Genomic DNA, 21893 nt, shown 5'->3' with positions numbered 1-21893 from the left:
AGATGAAGACTAGATGACTAATTTATTAGGTGGATGAGGAATTCCTTCAGTGGCTGGCAGGTTGCAACCGATGACATCTATGGTCCCTCCTATCACTCGTGATTTATCGTTTCAAATGTTAAACATGGTCATACCTGTGCAATGAACTTCATATCTTTTAGATTTAATAATATGTAGATGCTTTGTTTCTCCCAAAAGAATGTAAACTCTTTGAAGACAGGCACATTTTCTTTTTGAAATGCACTATTTTGAGTACCTCGCACACTAGCACATGGGGATAAAGAGGGGACCTATGACTCAATTTGTCTAGGGAACACAAGGATGAGAAAACTCCCTCTCATTGCAGAATGGCAGCTTCTCTGAAATCTGTACTCTGAGAGATGCCCAGAGCACTGAGAGGGTAAGTGACTTGTCCACGGTCTTACAGCCAGCATATGTCAGAGGTATAACTTAAACCAAGATCTTTCTGGCTCCAAGGCTTGCCCTCTAGCCACTAGATTTTGCAGAACTGAATTGAAGTTTTGGATGACTCAGAGAGAAGCAAAACCAGGAAGATCTGTCTAAGATCATCATAGGAACCCAAAGTCATTTCTATATGCCTGAACTGAGCCTCTAGGCTACTTGCCTTATAAATCTAGATTAACATCTAATATGCATAGACTTATGACACCTTTGAAAAGAATACTAAAATTAAAAGATGTATCTTTTCTCATCTGTGAAAATCAACAAGCACCATAGGGTGTATATCGTCTAGTCAAAACCACTCACTTGCAATTAAGGAGACAGGGAGAACATTAAGCTACAAAGGAACTGGCTCACTGCCATCATGCCTAATCATGTGAACCCAGAGTTTAAGCAGGGGAAAATTAGACAGCATCGAGAAAAATATTTCATCGTCTGTACATTTTCCAACTTATATATGATGGATGAGTCCATATCTAAAGGGACCTACAGTTTCTCTTATTTTCAAAGAATTTATACCAACCTGAAATGGTTGGTTATACCACCATTTACAACAGTCAATATTTCTATTATTTCTGCAGTGTTTAAACCAATCTGAATGAAACGCTATCTCAGTGAGTAGTTAAATCTACGGTGTTGACACAAGAGTAGTGCTCTTTACCATTATTAATTAATTTATTTTTTAGAGCAGGGATTTTTAAGTTGTGAACCATATTTGAGCACAGTTTTTCTCTACAATAATATTTATTTTATTTTATTCATTTAAAAACCTTATTGTCATAATGGGTCCACAGGTTTCAGCAGACTGCCAAAGGGGTCCATGACACAAATATGATTAAAAATTCTTGGGCTAGAATATGTTTTCAATTCAATCCAACAAAGATTTATTAAGTTCCTACCATGCACAATGCACTGTACTTGGTATTAGCCATCCCAAGCCCAAACAGAAAACAGGTCAGTCCCTCAAGGCTTTCATAATCCACTGTGGGAAGACATCCTTAAACAGAGAAGGTAATTGGAAGAGGAATAAAATACTAGCATTTAGCAGCACCAGGAAAAACTCCACAGTAGAGTTCAGCACCTGAGCTGAGCCTTGAGGCAAGCTAAGAAGAGATGAGGAAGATAAACCTTCCACACTTGAAATGTACACAAAGTCATGGAGGCCGGAAATGGATGCCAGGGCACAACACTAGTGAGTGGGCCACACTGACTGGAATGGCAGTTTTCCTAAAGCATTTGAAAGAAGGCTGGAAAGACAGGTTGGACAGCTTTAATTACCAAAGTAACAGAATTTTTTTTTTTTTTATCAGAGGCACTGGAGATTTGGGGCTAGGGTTGCAATACCATCTTCTTACCGAAGAGTACTTCATGCATGGCTCATCAACACCTCAAACTTAACGTGCTTATCACCAAGCTCATTATCTTTGCCCTCCTTTGACCTTCTGCTTCTGACCTTGGCACCTCTCTTATCTTCCATCTTCATATTCTTGGGGAGAGCTTTAGCTCTTCTCTTCCCATCACCTCTCCTATCCACAGGGCCTACTGACTGTATCCCTAACATAGATCTCACATCTGTCCCCATCTGCTTATTCCCACTGCAACCACCTTTGAAAAGGCTATAATTACAACATTGCTAGGCTAATGGTTAGGTTGTTGTTGGTTTTTTTTCTGGTTATATATCACTTCATATAAATCCATCCTTCATACCACTGGCAGAATCATCTTTTTTTCCTTAAATAAATTTGCCTATGTCATTCCCTGGCTCAAGATATTTAGCAGTTTTCTATGGATTAATGAGTAGAATTTAAACTGTCTGGTAATCAAGGTCCTTCATAATCTGACACAACCATATCTCTCCAACTTCACAGCATCTTACTTAGAATAGATGATCTTTGGGAAGGGGGTTTGTTTCATTCTTTGCACTGGTATTCCCAGCACCTCACACAGCACTTGGCAAACAGCTGGATCTTAATGAACACTTATTGACTGTTTATTCACATGAAGTGTTCTGTATTGTAGGAGCATGGCAGAACGCTAAAAGCTTGGTGCCTTTGCTCTTGGTGTTTGAAATGTCCTTTCTCAGTTTTTATGCCAGCTGAATTCCTTTTACATCCAACTCAAATGTCACTTTCTTCAGGAGGCCTATAGGGATTTCTCAGTGGGCAATTACTTTGGCATCTCAAATACTTAAGCACAGGTATATCCACATGCACGTGTGTGTGTGTGTGTGTGTGTGTGTGTGTGTGTGTTGTTGTTGTTGTTTAATCGTTTCGATCACATCTGACTCTTTGTGACCCAATTTGGGGTTTTCTTGGCCAAGGCACTAGAGTAGTTTACCATTTCCTTCTCCGTATCATTTTGTAAATGAGGAAACTGAGGCAAACAAGGTTAAGTAATTTGCCCAGGGTCACCCAGCTAGTAAGTGTCTGAGGCCAGATTTGAACTCAGGAAGATGAGTATTCCTGACTCCATGCCTGGCACTTTATCTTATAATATCCTGCTCTATGCCTAGCTGCCCCACATATCTGTATGCATATTTATTCATTCACTCTTCTATTTACTTATCTATTTACTTATTTACTTCTATTTGCCTATCAATTTATTTATTTATTTATGCTTTGAATGTACTTTGTGCTTAACAGGCAATGTCATTTATCATTATTATTACATGTGTCGGCTCTTCTCTTATTCCCCTAACAGTCTATAAGCCTCTTATTGGCAGGGACTTACCATCTAAACTTTGTTTCACCCTCAGCACCCAAGACGAGTAAACTGAAACGAGTGAAAGTAACTCTGAAGGGAATATTTCTCTAATGTTTTGTTCATGAAGAAATATTTTAAGATAGCATGACTGAGACAATAAAGCTACTCACATCCTGGAGGAGATCTGAGTTACCAATCCCATGACTTGCAATGAGACAGAGAATCATCAGGCCTTATGATCTGTCCTGCCTCCTACTATATTCCAAGGTTGTCTGGGTCTTGCCATCTGCCTTACACCTGTGTCCTGGAGACTTCCTGGCATTATCCTCTTATCTACTGACATAACCTTGAGACCTGTAGACATCACTATCCCAGCTGCCACTGGACACAGGACGTCCAGGCCTTTCTATCCACCGTGAAAATGAACTTTCTTTTATGGGTTTTGTCTCCTAATTAGAAGGTGAGTTCCTTGAGAGTATGGACTTTTCTACTTGTATCTAAGCACTTAGTTCATATTCTGTCAGACAATTCATTGTCTGCACAATAAATAACACAAAGTTGTGTCATGATTATCACCTCATTTTGTAGATAAGGAAATGAGCCTGAGAAGTCAAGCAACCTACCTCAAATCACATGGATGGCAAGAGAACCAATTAGTCACTGATTTCTTGAAAAAGTTTCAGAATCAAATTCATCCCTCAGCTTCCTTCAAACAATATGAAAATGATTTTTACAAATGCTATCCATTTTGTTGATGGAACTGGAGCCTGGACACCTTACCAAGTCTCCTCTAGGTTGCCAGGCAACCAGAATCACAATCAGCACATTTTAGACATTAAAAACTGTTATGCTCTATTTTTGTTTTGTTTGTTTAATGTGAATGTAACTAGTGCTTAAACAAAATTATTTCTTTGAGGATGATAGCTGTGTCTTTGAATTCGAACAACCTCAGTTTCTTCCAATCCACATAATTCAGATAACCTTTGTGAATTTAAACCAGAGCATCCAAGAAGATTTTATATTTGTGTTTGTTTGGATAGAAGGAATATGTGACAAATAAGGATTAAGTTAAATCCTGGGACAACAGCTAAAGGTGGTTTTTTTTTTCCCTTCAGAGATATGGTTGTTTGAGTTAGCCTTAATGTTTAGATGACCTGGCCCATCAAGATTTTTTTTTCTGGTGGGGTAAACAAGGGATCAATCTATAGGTTGTAAGTTTCAGCAAGTAACCAAACCTTCTACATCATCATCACCATCACTATCCTTATTATCATTATTGTCTCATTGATACATACTTACACACACAAACACACATACACACACATGTTTCCCTATGTTCAAATAGAAACAGTTCTAGGACAGATCACTATCCTGCTATCATTCCTTTACTCTTCCGTTCCATGGACTATAACAGCAGAAGTAGTTAAATAATTGCTTTTTGCAGCTGAATAAAGTATTGAGATGCCAAAGTATTCTTGGGACAAATCTAATAGCAGGAAGAAAAAAGATGATTGATTTATTGATTAATTATCTCATTTGTTTATAGGTACCGTTACCATACACAAGGAAAACCATTTTCTCACCTGAAAATGACAATGAAATAAATCTCCTTGTATTCTCACATCATTTTGATTTCTTGGCTAAGTCTCTATAGTTTGAAAGCTTTTCATTCTACATAGCTTAGAGATTATAAATATTTGGGATGTCTCCATTAATATTCTTAATAATTTTAATAGTTAACATCTTGTTAATATAATTGATTGTATAACCTTATTGATTTTATACTCAATCATACTATCATCTGATCTCATCTTTTCCAATGAAGTTCAGAGAGAGACAATTCTGGTATAAGTTGCTCTTCTAGTATTCATTAGAGGAGTCTACATCATTATTATGACTATTATTATTTCATTCTCACTTTAAGTTCAATGGAGGTGAGAGAGGAGCAGTCATAAGACAAGTCACTATCCAACTATTATTCTTGTATTCTTATTATTAAGTGAACAATTACATATGTGGATACAATAATTGAGATTTGTAATGGAATGAAATTACTAGGAACAAGGGCTACACATTATCATCATTATTTCTATTGTCATCTGCTTCTCCTCTAGTTCTATGAGGCTCACTGAGACAAGTCACTCTTCTGTGCTTATGTTCTTTGGCATTTAATGTTTTGTGGATGATTGGGCAGGTAGAAAAAAATGCCTTCTTCATGTAACCGAATAATTTAGTGTGTCTTGTGACAACTCAACAGAGACATCTTAGATAGTAGCAAACAGGACAGTGGGGATGATATTTTCAGTCCTATAAGGGTTTGATTTCTTTTTCTAGATCTCTCTGTTTTGAAAGCTTATCATTCAGTGTAACTTGGGGAGTCTGAGCATTCAGTATGGTGATATGTTTTAAATTATCATTATTGTTATTATTGCTCAGAATCAATCCGATGCTTAACTTTCTTTTGGAATTCCAAATGGTCAGTTGCCTTATAATACCTTGGTTAGGGGGTTTGGTGATGTCTGCTTGTGCCACAATCTAAAAATAGATCACATGATAATAAAACAATCAGGGTAATGTGGAGTACCATGACATTGGTTTTACAAAAGGATCCATTACCCTGCCCAAAACATCTCTATTTCCAGATGGTTTCTGTTTGTGAAAAGCACTCCCTGATCTCCACTTTTTCCTGGGTCTGAAGACTAATAAAGATACATATTTCAGAAACAGAAATTATCCCAGAGTGCATTATCCAGCTCTTGACTAATCATTTCACTTATCAATAGGTAGTGAAATCAAGAAAAGGATAAATCTTTCTCTAACACCAAAATGAGAGAGATGGCACAAAACTAAGTTTATTTTCCCCCTAAATTCTTTCCATACTCTTGTAACGTTTCAGGCACGCATATCTACAGTGCCTTGATATCCTTGAACATCAATGCCCTACTTGTGCATTTCTCCCATGAATTTGGGAAGAGCCATCCTTCCTGAATACCCATGAGATATTTGAGGGGACTGAAGAAAGGGCTATCTTTTATCACACTGTGTACAATCCATCTAGCCTCAGCTCAGACACGAGAATGTATACGGGCAGGCAGCTTATAAAACTAGCTCTGGAGCTACTGTTTCAATAAGAAGGGGACCCTGTTTTATAAGACAGAGTAAAGCATGCTCTAGGGATGACAAATAGAAGTGGGAATTCTATGTGAGGCTGCTGAAGGCTCCGAGGAGTTATGACCCTCCAGCAAAGAGCCTCCTATTCACAGTGTTGTCAGCTTTGGCTTTCAACCTTGAGACTTTGATCATTCCCCCAACAAGGGTGTATGGTAAGTAAACAGAACTGGCTTTGAGGAACAAATAAGCCAATGGTGCTAGCAAGTTTCTGGATCATTCAAAGGCCTGAAATTGTTAGAGCAGCTTAAGCTAAGCCAAGGATTGCAAGAAGGTTTTGTTCGTTCAAGGGAAAAGAAAGGAAGGAATGGAGGGGAGAGGAGAGAATAAGAGTTACTGTGGATAAGTCAAGTAGTTGTACTTCAATCAAATTCAAAACTCAACATATAATTACATCACGTTAATAGAAGGTAATTTAAAGAAAACGAGGTCACAGACAGCTAAAAGGACAGCAAGGCTGAAGAGACACAGTCTTTAATCTAAGATGGTATCTGGGAAGTAGACTGAACACTGATTGGAACTATAGTTGAATTGGTCAACTCAGCAATGCAATCTGGAGCATTGTGGTAGCACAGGAGATACAGGACACTCATAAAGTTGTCAGAGGGACCTATCTTGCCAAGGGAGCCCCTCTGGAATTAAGAGGCCCTCAGTGATGTCCTTGCTGTCCACATACTTTAAGAGTGATACTTTCACTAGCTGGATGAGAAGCCCTATGGGCAATCTGAATTCTGGGCTATACTAATCACTGAGGTTTCCCTTCAAGCAATAGGCAAAAACTCTGGTCATGAGGACTTCAAATAACCAATCAATAAGCATTTATTGAATACTTACTATGTCAGACAATAGGAAAACAATATAAAAGATAGCGCATACCCTCAAGAAACTTACGTTCTACCAATTTGATGGTGACAGCATTTTGGGGACAGAGATTCCAAATAAAAATTAATGCAAATCCATAACTGAGCTGCTCATTAACAACTTATCTCTAGGGTCCCAAATTGTCACTTTGATTGCCACCAAAACTGCTTCCTTATGAGGTCTTAGAAGTATTGTAAAGTTAAAGCATGTATTGGCATTGAATTGGCAGCTAAAGTTTCTTAGCTCTAGAGTGGCATTATTTGAAGCAAGATGAGAACACATTTCAAGTGACTCTCTGAAGTGTACAAAAAGAAAAACACCTATAAGTATTGCAATCTTATTGGGTATTTTTCATTTCTTGATGTTAAGTGGTTCTTTATTCTTCCGCCCATCTTTCTTTTCCTTAGGGGATATTCACAAATGCATCTTGGAGGCTTCTTTGTTGTACACCATCCCTGCCTCCTCCTCCTTGACTGCCTCAGCTTCTACGAAACCACCACCAATGCTGGCCTGGCAACATCTGTCAACACTCCTGACAGCTGGGTGGTCTTTGGATTTCTCCTGGAGATCAGCCTCTAGGCCTGTATCCGTGGTATCAAGGCAAGACACCTCCGAGGAGCTGAGCTCAGATCTCTATTCTGTTGTTCACTATTTCTGTGACCTTGGGTGAGCCACTCCCTGTGTTTTGGCCTCAGCCTCCTCATCTGTAAAATAAAGAATGTGCATTATGATGCCCTTTCAGATCTATATTTAATGATCCTGGGTTCATCTGTGTTCTTAACAGACATGTTGATCAGTGGAGGAGGATGGGGTGATGGAGAGTTACTAATTGTGGAAGAGTTGGTTTGGTCTCAGTCTTGTACAGTTTCTATTTTAGCATCTGGCCTCAGGTGTTTGCTTTCTATACCATAATAGGCAGGTTATTTGACACCTCACAGCCTCAGTTTACTTATCTGTCAAATGAATATATTAATAATTATACTATCTTCTTCACAGGGTTGTTGAATCAGATGAGATATGGTATGACAATTTCTCTGCATACATGAAAGCACTTTGAACATGTGAGTTATCAATGCGATAATCTGACTTCCAAAAGAAAGATCCCAGCAAGAAGCATTCTCTTTTCAAAGTCTCCTCTATGGAATTCTTTCAAATAATCAAGAACATCGCTTAAACCTGCCTAGTAAGACTATCAGTTTGTTTCCTGCCAACTCTATAACATTCCCATTTGCAATCACTGACCAGTCACTGGTTATGAACAATAACAATATTGAAAATTTAGATGCCTCTTTTATCTCCCAAACTGAAAGTGTCTTGCCTGACAAAATCACCTTGTACGTATTTTGTGTATTTATTAAATAGAGAAAAGAAGCATAGTATAGGAGTTAAAAAGATGGCCAAAGAGCTAAAAGAACCTGGGTTCAAGTCCCATCTCTGACCTATAATTCTGGCTATGTGACTGTAGGCAAGTCATTTAATTGCTCAGTACTCTAGGCAACTCTCTGTCTATGAGCTGCAGCAAAGATGTCAACCTGCATTGGAAGAGGGTTTTTTCAATAAGGGGCTCCTAACACCATGGAAATCACAAATCCAGACCCTATTCTTATAGAGATAAGGGTCCTTATATCATTTATCATATATGTATGTATGTATGTATACTCATATATACAAGGAATATTTGGTCTCTGACCTCCTATTCCTAGCACTTGGAATAGTGCTTGACACAAAGCTAACATTTAACCAATGCTTATTGGTCCACTGATATGTCTATTGTATAGAACCAATGGCCAGGTCTAGTCACTTCATTCTTCTTTACTGTGGCTGCTATGTGCTCTTCTCCCCTTCCCTCCAAAACAAATCCTTTGCCCAGAGCCTGCACAGCTACTGCCTCAATAATCATCAATTCTTTCTCCTCTGTTTCTCCAATTAATCTGTGAAATGGAGATATTTATACCTTCACTTCTGTCTTCCAAGGTGGGTTGGGAAGAAACTTGGCTATCAACTATGAAGCACTCTGAAAAGGTAAGTTAGTATTAATATTGCACCTTTTCCATGGCTTGGTAAGCAGTGTCTTTGAGTGGCAATAAGGATGGTGACAAAAGTTGTCCTCATAGCCAAGCTGGTATGAGCCCCTAGTGATTTAGCTGGGCATGGCCTTGGATGAGAGACAGGAAGTCCATTAGCAGCGTCATTCTCAAAGCCTTTCCATCTTGGTAGGACACCCCAGGACTTGGACTCTGCTGACTTTAGCTTAGAAGACTCAAGGTCAAGGCCGTGCCATGACAATGTATCAGAGGAGGATTTTAGTGAATAATACAGCCATCTCAGCTATGTTCAGTCATCAAGGACAGAAGGAAATGATTTTAAAAATAAACCATTTCCTCTTACTTCAAGGTATTAGTTCACCATGTTTAGATAATCTACTTAATTCATTCTCCATTTAAAAGATTAATATTCCTCTGACACATTATTAACAAACCAAATTTTTCAAAATGTTTTTTCTGGGTAACAGAAGAATATTTTCCCTAAAGGATCCCAAAACATTATAGACTATGTTTGACAGCATTCGCAAGGCAAAGCCCTTCTCAGATTCTGCTGCATACAGGAAGCTTTCTGCAACAAGGTAGGTTGAATGCAAATTCTCATTTTTGACAAAGCTCTTGTTAGAAACTACCCTTTCCCATAGCAACCACTTCAGCTCTTAACAAATCATAAAACAAAACCCAAAACCAAAAGAGAAAAATAGGGAGTATATATAAATCCAAAACTGATACATTTATATTCATGCATGCATGCGTGTGTGTAAGAACCCAAACACCATCACATATGCATTTCATCACATATATCTGTATGCAAACATGTACAGATGCACATACAAAGATATCACCAGAAGACAGCAATCCCACAGGAACACAGGTGTGAGGTGTCTATCCGTGCATCTGCCCAGAACATGCATGTTCCTTGAATGTTTGATCCTCCTTCCAATTCTCATTGGACATTGGATTATATCTATACACTACATATACAAGCACAATATGTAGATACATATTTACACACAAATATATATGCAGCCATATGGATATTTATATCCTCATGCACATACATAATCTATCCATGTATGTATGTATGTATATATATATGCATATATTCATACATATGTCCATATATATACAATAGAGAAGTGTTCCTTTCATATCCTTATCTATTCTTCATCTTGGTAAATAAATCAAGGTCCTTTAATGTTGTCAGAGTGAGTAATACTTTCACCTATACAGGCCACAAATCTTCTCCAACTTAGAAAATGGTCTTTGCGAATTGGTGTTTCCAAAAACTTCCCTCCCCATTCTAGGTCAACCTAGAGTGAAGAGGTTCCCTGAAGGTAGGCTGGCTAGGAAGAGAAACCCAGAATCTGAGTTGGAAGGGACCTCAGAAACCATCTACGTCAACTTGGAATCCCTTCTGCAATAATCCTTCCTTTGTTTTAATACAACTGGTAAGGAAAAACCCACTACTTCTCAGGGTAGCCCATTCTAATTTGGAATGGCTCTTATTAGGAAGGTTTTCCTTCTACAAAACCTGAACAGAGGCAGTGAAGGCGGCATAGTAGAGAAAGTGCTAGACTTGGAGTCAGAAAGAACTAATTCAAACCCTGACTTGGGTACTAGCTACATGACTTTGAGCAAATGATTTCACCTCTCCCAGCCTCAGTTTCCTCATATGTAAAAATGGACATAGTCATCATTGTTGCCCTACAGGGTTGTTGTGAAGATCAAATGAGTGTGCATGTGAAGCACTTCACAAGCCCTAAAATAATACAATACAAACATGTTATTATTACATTTGTCTCTTTACAACTTGTACCCACTGTTCTTAGTCATCTCATATGGCACCAAACCAGAAAAGATCTAATTTCTCTTCCACATGACAGTCCTTAAATACTTATAGACAAGGATGTAGTGGCCTTTTTTTTTTCCCTATAGTGTCAATATCCCCATTTCCTTTTGGGTCTTGGATATGCAAAATACAATCTATTGCTGGGCCCATACCCAACACCCTTACAGCTTGGGAAGATCTAAATAATTTGTACTGTTAATATCCCATTTAGGAATGCAAGATCACTTCCTTAACACCATGATAGAATAGAGTAGTGGGCCATCAGGCCCCATGAAGGCCAAGCTGCCTAACTTGAAAGATTCCTCCACTAAAGTCCTACCCCAGCCAGAGCCTCTTGGTGGTGAAAGAGTGACCTGGGCTCTTAAAGAGTAAGCCAACAAATTCTAAGTTCTAGGATGGCCTAAAAACTTGGAAGGGATGTGTCTCTTGCTTTAAGATCTAGAAGGGCTTTGTCACCAGAAGGTTGGGCACAAAATAATGAGTATTTTGGTTGGTTGTTTTTTTTTTTATTTTTATGATCACTGCAATACATGACATGATGGCCAAAGTATACAGAGATTGCATTCATTAAGTACTTTTGAGGAAGTAATGGATCTTTTAGGGTACATGCTTGTGGCTACAAATCTGACTGAAACAAGATATAACATGCAAAAGGTGCCCAAGTACAATAAGATGCCTGCTGATCTAGGTGGCACTCATAGAATCTCAAAGTTCCATTCACCTTAGAACTCATCTTACCCAACTCTCTCATTTGTCAAACAAGAATCCTGATACCAAAAGAGCTGAAGTAATGTGCCCCAACCTGTAATACTAATAAAAGAGCCAGGACTCAAACCCAGGTCTTTTGACTCCAATTCCACTATTCTTTCCATATGCATTACTGATAATCAATCCCTCAGTAAACATTTATTAAGCACATACTATGTACAAGGCATTGTTCTAAATGCTAGGGATAAAAAAAAAGAGGCAAAAGATAGTCTTTGCTCTCAATGAGCTTACAATCAAATACACGAGACAACAAGTAAATGAATATGTACAAATAAGCTATCTATGGGATAAATAAGAAGTGATTAACAGAAGAGAGGCACTAGAATTAGGAGGAATTGGGAAAGGCTTCCTACGTTCCAGCAGAGAACTTCTCTAAATGAAGTGAAAGAATCTCAGAATCCCAAAGCTAGGAGAGATGATCATAGAATCCTAACTTGTCATATTATAGATGAGGAAATTGTAGCTCAGAAAGGTTACATATTTAGTACTAGAGCTAAGACTCCAACTCCAGTAGAATGTTAAACTCAATGAGGGAAGGAAGCATTTGCTTTTCTTGTACTCCAACCCTTAGCAATGAGATAGGCACTTGATAAATATTTGTTAAATTTACTGAATTAAAACCTACTTTACAATTATTCTACTATGGTCCACGTGGCAGATGTTCAGAAACTCTTTCCTGATTGATGCCCACCACCCCAGAAGCATTTACTCAGAACTTTGATTATGTTTTGTGCAGAAAGAGAACATAGCCTCCCTTAGACCTTCTTCAAAGATGAAATAGAGAGTCTGATTAAACCAGGAGTGTCTGGCAGCAAGGTCTAATTCTTGTCCTTTAATTTGACTCTGATGAGTGAGAGATTTTTGAATTAGCTGAAGGAAGAAGAACCGAAACCTTGATCTTGCTTTCAAACTCTTTGCGGCTTTTCTGACCAACTCTTTCTCCTCACTTCCTATCATCTCTCTCCCATCCTCTCACAATATACATTTCCTTCTAATACCCAGTGCTCTGTTACCATAGTGATCCTATGTCTCCGCAGCCATGGACCAAAGCTCCTCTCCTGATTCCTTCAGGCTGACATCTCTTCTCCAGGCAGCTCATGGAAATCTGTCGTGTCTTACCTTTGGCTGTGGTTGCCTGCCTTGTTGAACACTTCACAGTTAAAGATTCATAAATCTGTTGATGCAATTTGCCACCACTATGTGGTTGATTTCACCGATCCTTCATTTATCACCACAAATAAGGGTCATTTCTCTTAATCAAGTTAGCGGGAACAGAAATCAGATCAACACAAATGAGCCTAGAGACACAGGCCTCTAGTACCACCAACTGTCTTCTAAGGATCTGTGGGTTTTGAATTAGGAGGATGTGGGGACAGTGGGACAGCTTGCAAAGAAAGCTCTGGTTACAGTAGGAACCAACGTTATATGTAGAGAATGTGGCTATAAGGAGGAGCATAGACAGAGCCACCTGACATTATAAGCAACAGTCTAGGAATTGGGTCACCTAATGTATGAAGACAAAGCTAGATCCATCCATTCTCTTATTCATTCCCCACTGCACTGCTCAAATAATTCTCCTAGTGCACCACATGAGTCTCTTGCTCAAAAGGTGTTAGTGGCTTCCTACAGCCACTAGGATAAAGTACAGATTCCTCAAGGTGTCAAAGCCCTACACAAGCCAGCTCCAGGCTTATTTAACATTATTCACAACACATTCCAGACAAATTGGCCTAGATGCTGTTCCTGAATATACAAATCCATCCCCCCTGGCATCACTTTTGCACAGCCTCACTGTCCTCTTTGTCTAAGATGGAAACTCCTCCCTCTTAGAATGCCTAATTTTATTTAAGTCTCTGTCTATATGCCACCTCTTGTTATACCTTTGGTGAGATGGGAAGTATGTATGTGGTCATAACATACTTTAAGCACAGAAAGGTAGGTGATAATCTAGATGGTTCAGGGTTTCTAAATGAGAATGCATGCTATTAGGACAATAACAACAATAACAATCTATCCATTCTATAGAAAATGATTGGAAAGCAATGACCACAATTAGTCCCAGGGCCCTCAAGCATAGTGTCAGTTTCATTCATGGAAATATTTTTCCTTTAGGAAAAAAAAAAACAAACAAAAAAACCCTCGCACTGGAGGACTTGTGGATTTATCAAACTTGGAACAGGAAGTCTTAAAGTCGATTTAGCACTTGCCTTAAAACATACTTCACGTAATAGAAATACACTCAAAAATACTCCCAAGAAGGTAACCAGAGCAATGGAAGGTAAGATTTGATTCTCACAGAGAGGTTTTACCCTTCTGAACCGTGTTTGTTGTAGCATGTTCTTTCAGACGAAAATTTGGAACCAGGTAGAGAGAGAGAACCTGGTGAGAGCTTCATTTTAAGATTACTGCAAACCTCTCAGAACACGATGTTGTAGTTTGCTTTCCCATGAGATGAAAACATAGCAACTTCTAATGGCAAATAGATCTAGAATCAGGAAGACCTTAGTTCAAGTCTTACTTTAGAAACTTACTGTTACATTTTGGGAAAGCCACTTAATATCTGTTCGCCTCCAACTCCTCATCCGTAAAATGGGGACAATAAAGGCACTTACTTCCTGGGGTTCTTGTAAGAATATATGCTATATTTGTAAGGCACTTCACAAATCTTAATAAGCTATATGAATGCTAATAACTATTAATATTAAAAACAACAGAAAATGTTGAAAACTCTAAAAGTTAGATTGTATAGCTACAAGCACTGTCATAAGATACTAGGTAAGAATAATAGCCAACCGATAAACTAGTAATCAGAAAAGAGATGTTTCTTAGCCTCTGAAACTGTGTCAGGCTGCCAGTCTAGGGGAAGGCGGGAACCTCTGAACAGGCACATTTATACATTGTTGGTGGAGCTGTGAACTGATCTGACTATTCTAGAAAATGTTTTAGAATTATACAAGAAAAGACACTAAATGCTCCTAACCCAGAGACCTAGGTGAGAGCAGACAAACCTTAAGGAGACCAATGACAGAAAAAAAGGAACCATCTATAACATGCTATTTATAGTAATACATTTTATGGTAGCAAAAAATATGGAAACAAAGTGGGTACTCCTACAGTTGAAGAATGGCTGAACAAATGGTGGTCTACAAATGAAATGAGCTATTATGAACTATAAAATAAACAATGAAAATGAAGAATTAAGAGGAACATGGGAAATCTTGTGTGAATGAAATACATACAGAATGAAATATGATGAACCAGAAAAACAGCAGACACAAATACTGTAATAATGGGAATGAAAATAACACTAAGAAGTAGTTAAATTCAGATTAATTGCACTGAATGACCTCGGTCCCAGAGAACAGTGGATGCAACATAGATCGCTCCTCTTTCTAGAGAGATGAGGGACTATTCGCATGAAATGTAGCACCCACTACCAGATCTGTCTGATTTGTTGGTGGTTTTAGTTGACTGTTTCCTTTTGTTACAAGGGAGGGTTTAATGGAGTTGTCAGGGTGAAATATATCAGGGAATATATATTTTTAAGTGTTTAAAATGTATATATGTTTTAAAGGAAATATTTTTAAAATGGGAAACTATTTTAACAGATTACTAACACTAAAGGATAGTCATTATTTGCATGGATGTTAATTGTGAAAAGAATTGTTGGCAGTACATCAGTTGCTTTTATACACACACACGCACACACATTCAGCTACAATGCCATTTACAGTTTCATACATGGGTCAATATTTTTTTTTTAATTTTAGACATCAGCAAAGATGACATTGTTTCATCACTAAAAGATCCAATCCATTGACACATGGATACAAAGGCATTGACATTATATATCATAAAACCCATGAATACAGTCAGCTATATACTACTCTGTAAGGGTGGGTGTCTCTGTGCACATCTCCATTCATAGTTTAATGGCTTGAGAAGTTAAAGTAATATATAAAAAGTTACTTCACATACCTTGAGGCCAAGACAGCAAAGGGCATCTCTCACAGACCGCTGTTTCATTCAGGCATATTTCTATCTTTGTCTTTGCAGTTCTCAACTAATGCACTGTAAAAGGAATATTATATTACTTTTCAGGAAGTACCTGTCAGGACCAGGAAGAAATCCAATAATTTAGCTTTGGGACATTTAGAAATGTAAATAAAAATGTGATATGTTTCTATAGCCTCAGGCATTAGATTTCTATTACATATTAAGGGTTCTCCCAAACTTGTGACATGCTTTATCAGTTTAGAAAACTTCCATCCCCCCAACCACAGAAAAAAAAGTCCAGCAATCGTGAATTTGAAAATACTTTTCTAACCACTCAAGTATGCCATCTTTGGATCATTCCCCCTATACCATGAGCATTGTTAAGGTTTTGAATCTAATCAATTTCATTCATTAGGTCCCCCAAACCCAAATTTTACTGTTTTCCTTTTGAATACAATGAATGCTTCAATACACAATTGGATCATCATAATGCTTGGCTATTAAAAGTTTTAACTTGACCTCAAACTCTCCATATTTATTTGATTAGGATTTAAAGTAGCTATTTTGATCATTTTTAGTTTGTGGGGTAAGGGGAAGGATTAGTGGTGTACTCTTCATCTTCACTATAAATCACTATTTTATTCTACAGCACAACAGAACAAGACCAGGGTGGTAAAGGCCTTTAGGATCATGAAATTTGAGGGTTGACTGAAGGAACTAAGAATATTTCACCTGGAGGAGGTATGGATCCTTGGGGTGGGGTAGGATAGGAAAATGTAGATATCTTCAAGTATCTGAAGGGCTGATAAGGAAGAAGGATTAGACCAGCTCAGTTTGGCTCTAAACTGCAGTATTAGGAACAATGGATAGAAATTTTAAGGAGCCAAATGCAGGCTGGAGATAAACAAAAACTGTCTAATTTAGGGATTTTCCAAAGGAAGGTTCACAATCTGGCAATTAATTATCCCCTTGCCATCCTACTTGACTTTCCTTGAATTTATTGTCTGTCATCCTTATCAACATTTAATGTTTTAGATTATATTTATTTTGTAATATATTTATAATAAATATTTATAATGCCTTAAAGATAGCAAAGAACTTTATATGAATCAACTCATTTGATGTTCAAACCAACCTTCTGAGGAAGTATGGTACAATGGAAAAAAAAATATTGCACCTGGTATCAAAGGACTTGTGTTCAAAATCTGCTTTAGCTGTGTTTGATCTGCCTTTATTACCTCTGAGATCTTTGGCAAGTCCCCAGGCTTCAGTTTCCTTTTTTGCTTAGTGAGGGGACTTGGCTAGATTGCCTATGAGGCACCTTCCAATTCTGAATTTATGACCCTGTGATTCCCATTCTATAGAAGAGAAAACTGAGTCCCAGAAAAGTTAAGTAGACTGCCCAAGGTCACTTAGGTTTCAAGAGTGAGATCTGAACTGAGGTCTCCCTGAATTCAAGTTGAACATTTTATCTAATGTCACTGCATTTCTCTTCTCTGTGGTGGTCCTATCTCCTAAACAAGACAGGAATGTGTTTACTTGGGCATGGGTAGAAGCCATAAAATCAATCTAGCCGTCCTCATTAAATAAAATACCTAAGAGTCAGTTTTCTCTAAACTATTTTGAGACAAGTAAGGCACTGGGTAAAGTCTGGAGATGGTAGTCTGGCACTTGTTTAAACTGAGTTTCTGACTTAGCCCTGGGTCTCAGACACCAGTTAGTTAACTGGAAGTTAGAATGAAGACAGTACAGCTATCCCAGGGCTATTACACAATCACTGGAAATTAGAGAGGAAAAAAAAAAGGAATCAATAGCAACTGTGAAGTCCCAGCTGTAATCCACTGAAAGGAGAGTAGCAAGCTAGTAATGTAGAGGCAACATTGAATGGGGTAGGGCCACGTTTATTCAAGGCTTAGTGCTAGAATGGGCATTGGGGAATCTATCTGCCACCACAAGGACTACATTTTAATTTCCAAGACTCCAAATAACATCAAACAAAACAAATAGATATGGAAGCCATGCAGCACACCCTGGCCGTCTTGGATTCTGACTCCTGGCTTTTCTGTTGGAGTATTAGATGCATTTATTGGTGCACAGCCATGCAAAACCACCTGTGGCCAGCAAGGAAGGAACAATGAAAATGTAAGATCACACCAATTCTGTACTGACCAGAAGTAAAACAGAAAATGCTTGGGCTCTGGCAAACTGATCCAAGTCAACTTGGATTCAGGGAGACCTCAGTTCAGATCTCACTCTTGAAACCTAAGTGACCTTGGGCAGTCTACTTAACTTTTCTGGGCCTCAGTTTTCTCTTCTATAGAATGGGAATCACAGGGTCATAAATTCAGAATTGGAAGGTGCCTCATAGGCAATCTAGCCAAGTCCCCTCACTAAGCAAAAAAGGAAACTGAAGCCTGGGCACTTGCCAAAGATCCCAGAGGTAATACTTTATTGAATGATAAAGTAAAAGTCCAGTATTCTAAACTAGAAACACAAATGGAAGGAGAGAATTAGGAAAGACAGAGGGCTAGGTCCCCTTGGGAAGAAAAGAAAAGATATAAGGTCTTTGTTAACTTTCTCTACATTGCAGAAATAATAATAATAATGATGATGATGATGATGATGATAACAACGATAATGATAGTAATTATAATAGCTAATATGTATGTAGAACTTTAAAGTCTGAAAATGAGATTTTACCTATTTGGATATATACCTATATAAATTATATATGAATACACAACTATGTGTGTATATGCATGTATTTGTGTATATATGTACATGTGTGTATACACAATATATATACATGCACTATATAGGGAATTGTGAGGATCAAGTGAGAAAATAGATATCATATATTACTTATTGCATGAAACATATATTTTTATTTGGTATATATTCCATACATATGTGTATATATGTGTGTGTGTATGTGTGTGTGTATATGTGTGTGTGTGTGTGTATTCTCATTTGATTCTCACAACAACTCTATGAAATAGTTCTTATTATTCCCATTTTACAGATGAGGAAACTGAGGCTGAGAAAAGTCAAATGACCGGTTCAGGTTCACACAGGTGGAAAGCGTGTGAGGCAGCATTTGAACTTCTTGACTTCAAGGCCAGTACTCTATCTTTCATATCATTTGCTGTCTCAAGGACAAAACTCTGTGTGGATTCCAAGACCTGGAGTAGAGACCAGAGTGTGGGAAGGAATGGAGTGATCTGAGAAGTATAAATGCATTATAATATTCTTAGAATTGCATCTCTAGAGTAGGAAGGGGCCTTAGACGTTATTTACAAATAAGCAAACTGAGGCCCAGATAAGAAATGTGACTGCTCAAGGTCACATGAGTGGTCGATGGCACAGTCAGGATTCAAACTGAGGTCCTCTGACTCTGAATCTGGTGCTTTTCCCCACTGCATTACCATGAGAGGTGAGAAAATGCAAATCACAGAGGGTATTTTTTTCCCCCTGTACTGAGACTACTTTGTAAACATTAACTAATTAATCCCAACAATACCCATGGGAAGCGAATAGGTATTTTCTCTCTGTGTTTTACAGATGAGAAAATTATAATAATGATTATGTTCATTTATAGAACTCCTTTTCCTGGAGGACTTCAGGGTGCTTTACTATTTTTTTTTAAATGACTAACCCCACATGAATCATTATAATGCATCTGGGAAGCCAGCAAAGCTACAGTAACTGACATAATGGACATTTAAAAGTAAAATAACTAAGTGATTGTTCTTTCCCTCATTTCTTCTAAAGTCCCACAAAACCCAGAAAATCCACGCTTGTTTATTTTCAATCTTTACTGATGCCATATCTTGTCGGGAAGTAATAACAATGAGACAATGAACGAACATTTTTAAAATGCTAGAGACCTTAGAAATTAATTGTTATCCAGGAATATTAAAAATGAAAGTAAGTAAAATCAAGCCAGCTAAGGCTCTAAGAACAGAGAAGACCTGCTTTAATTATTCATTGGATCCATAATCTCACAGATACCACTGAGATTTCACCATTGAAAGAAAGCAAACTGTTCACACCATTCTTATGTGGTTTCTTTCTAAGTTCTCCATAGGGAAAACTACCCAGTATGCTGCAGGCCATTCTCAGGGGCTTCTATTATTTTATAGATACCAGTGCAACGTGGAGACTGTCCTTTTATTCATAACTTTTTTCATTTCCTGGTCACACGTGTGTAATAATAATAATAATAATAATAATAATAAGTAGCATTTATAATGATGATGATGATGATGACAATAGCTAGCTTTTATATAGTACTTTGTATGTCTTATTTCGTTTGATCCTCATAACAACCCTTTGAGGTAGGTGCTACTATTATCTCAATTTTCCAGATGGGTAAACTGAGGCCAAGAGAGGGTAAGTGATTTGCTAGAATAGGAAAAATTTGAGGTAGGATTTGAATGCAGGTCTTCTGGACTCCAAGTCTAATGTTTTATCATCACTTAGCTGCCAATTTACGCAGAGCTTTAAGGTTCACAGTGCTTGACATCCAGCCTATAAAACTGCACTGAGACTTTTGGGACGGTATGTATACTAACTCATTAAATCACTGATGCTCTTTTTTATGCTATTTCTGGTATGCGCCTCATCTATCATTGACCATATGCTTCAGTATGTTCACACTTGACATGCATTATGTTATTGCTCTCTGAATAACAAGACTGAACACTGGAGTGATGCATTTTGCTCAGTCACTGCGAGATTTGATTGTCCATTTTGCATTCTGAAAGGATCTCCAACTCTCATTGATGGTTGTCGCCGTGATGGATGGGGGTTGCTAATCTGTTGTAGATCATGGCATTCCCTGACTGGCAGCAATGTGGCACCTCTGTGACAGTACTAACATTAACAAAGTGGGTTTTGGTGGAAAGTATCCCTTGGCATTATTAAAAGTGCTACCCATACTTCTAAAAGCTATGTATAAAACCACAGGCTCTCCAATGTAGAATGTTCAAAACAGAACCCATCTTAAAAATACATAAGATTTTTCCTTATATAGTGACTGGATCGACGTGTGATTTCATTGCTATAGAGAACTGTTGGGTGAAGACATTTCTTCTACCCATGCAAGTCAGCACCTTCTCTGGAAATTAAAGTTCTAGGAAGTTACCTAGAACACTGAAAGGCTAAGTGATTTGTCTAGGGTTACACATTCAGAGGCAGGACTAGAATATAGGTCTCTGATCTTAAGGCCAGCTCTCTATCCTCTTATAGATATATAGATGTACATGTGGGTATCCATACATATAACACACAATTAAAACAGGTACCAGCCCACCTTGGCAAAGGGAACTTCTTCATATGAAGCTGCCTATACAAGTCAGGGCCTCAAGAATCTTACGTTCTTTGTCTCCTAAGAAAAGGTCTGCATATATAAACTGCTGTTCATCCTTCATTTCAGAAGACCAATGACATCACCAGGTGATGTCTTGACTGGTGCTGAAGTGGATTTAAGTGAGTCAGAGCTGCACACAGTCAAAGGCCTCATTCTCTCTTCCAGAGCTATCAAAGTCCAGCAGCAAGAGAAAAGTCAAGACAACTGCAGTGGCCCAGGATGCAGTGGATGACTTTGGAGTCTTTGAGGCCTGACCAAGCTCTAAGCACTCCACAGTACCTGCTTTAGCCACCTTCACTGCCATTGGAACAAACTGTTCTCATCCAGCCCTTCCACCAGAGGAAGTCTCCACATGCTTAGGGTAGAAATCCCCTAACTCACAGGTGGGTTTGAGGTCTGGTGGTTACCCTCAACCTGATTTAGCCTGTCTCCTGAGATGGTTTGATGAGGTATGGCTTCTGTCCATGCTCCAGCTTCTTGGAGCCACAGGTAAGATTTGGGTGGAAGGAATAGGTGCACATCAAACACATAATAAATTGCCTCAATATCCCCTGAATGCATAGATAAACACATATATCGAGATGCTGTCTTCCTATATGCTACAACCTCTTTCAGGGAAGAAAATGGTTCATTTTTGTCTTTGTATTCCCAGTACCTAGCACAGTGCTTG

General features: G+C 38.2%; 1 protein-coding gene across 2 annotated transcripts in view; it reads right to left on the bottom strand.

The window, feature by feature from the left end:
• The window catches only part of NAALADL2 (N-acetylated alpha-linked acidic dipeptidase like 2), a 1446698-nt gene that overhangs the window by 1041711 nt on the left and 383094 nt on the right, over positions 1-21893 (bottom strand). For both annotated transcript variants that reach the window (XM_020980535.2, XM_078147179.1), the window contains exon 4: positions 15835-15927. The gene's annotated coding sequence lies outside the window, so the exon portion shown is untranslated. The remainder of the gene's footprint in view (positions 1-15834; positions 15928-21893) is intronic.

This window comes from Phascolarctos cinereus, unplaced genomic scaffold, assembly GCF_003287225.1.
Source record: "Phascolarctos cinereus isolate Bilbo 61053 unplaced genomic scaffold, phaCin_HiC Scaffold_7;HRSCAF=346, whole genome shotgun sequence".
NCBI classification, from domain to species: Eukaryota; Metazoa; Chordata; class Mammalia; order Diprotodontia; family Phascolarctidae; genus Phascolarctos; species Phascolarctos cinereus.
This window is presented reverse-complemented; position numbering and strand designations above follow the sequence as displayed.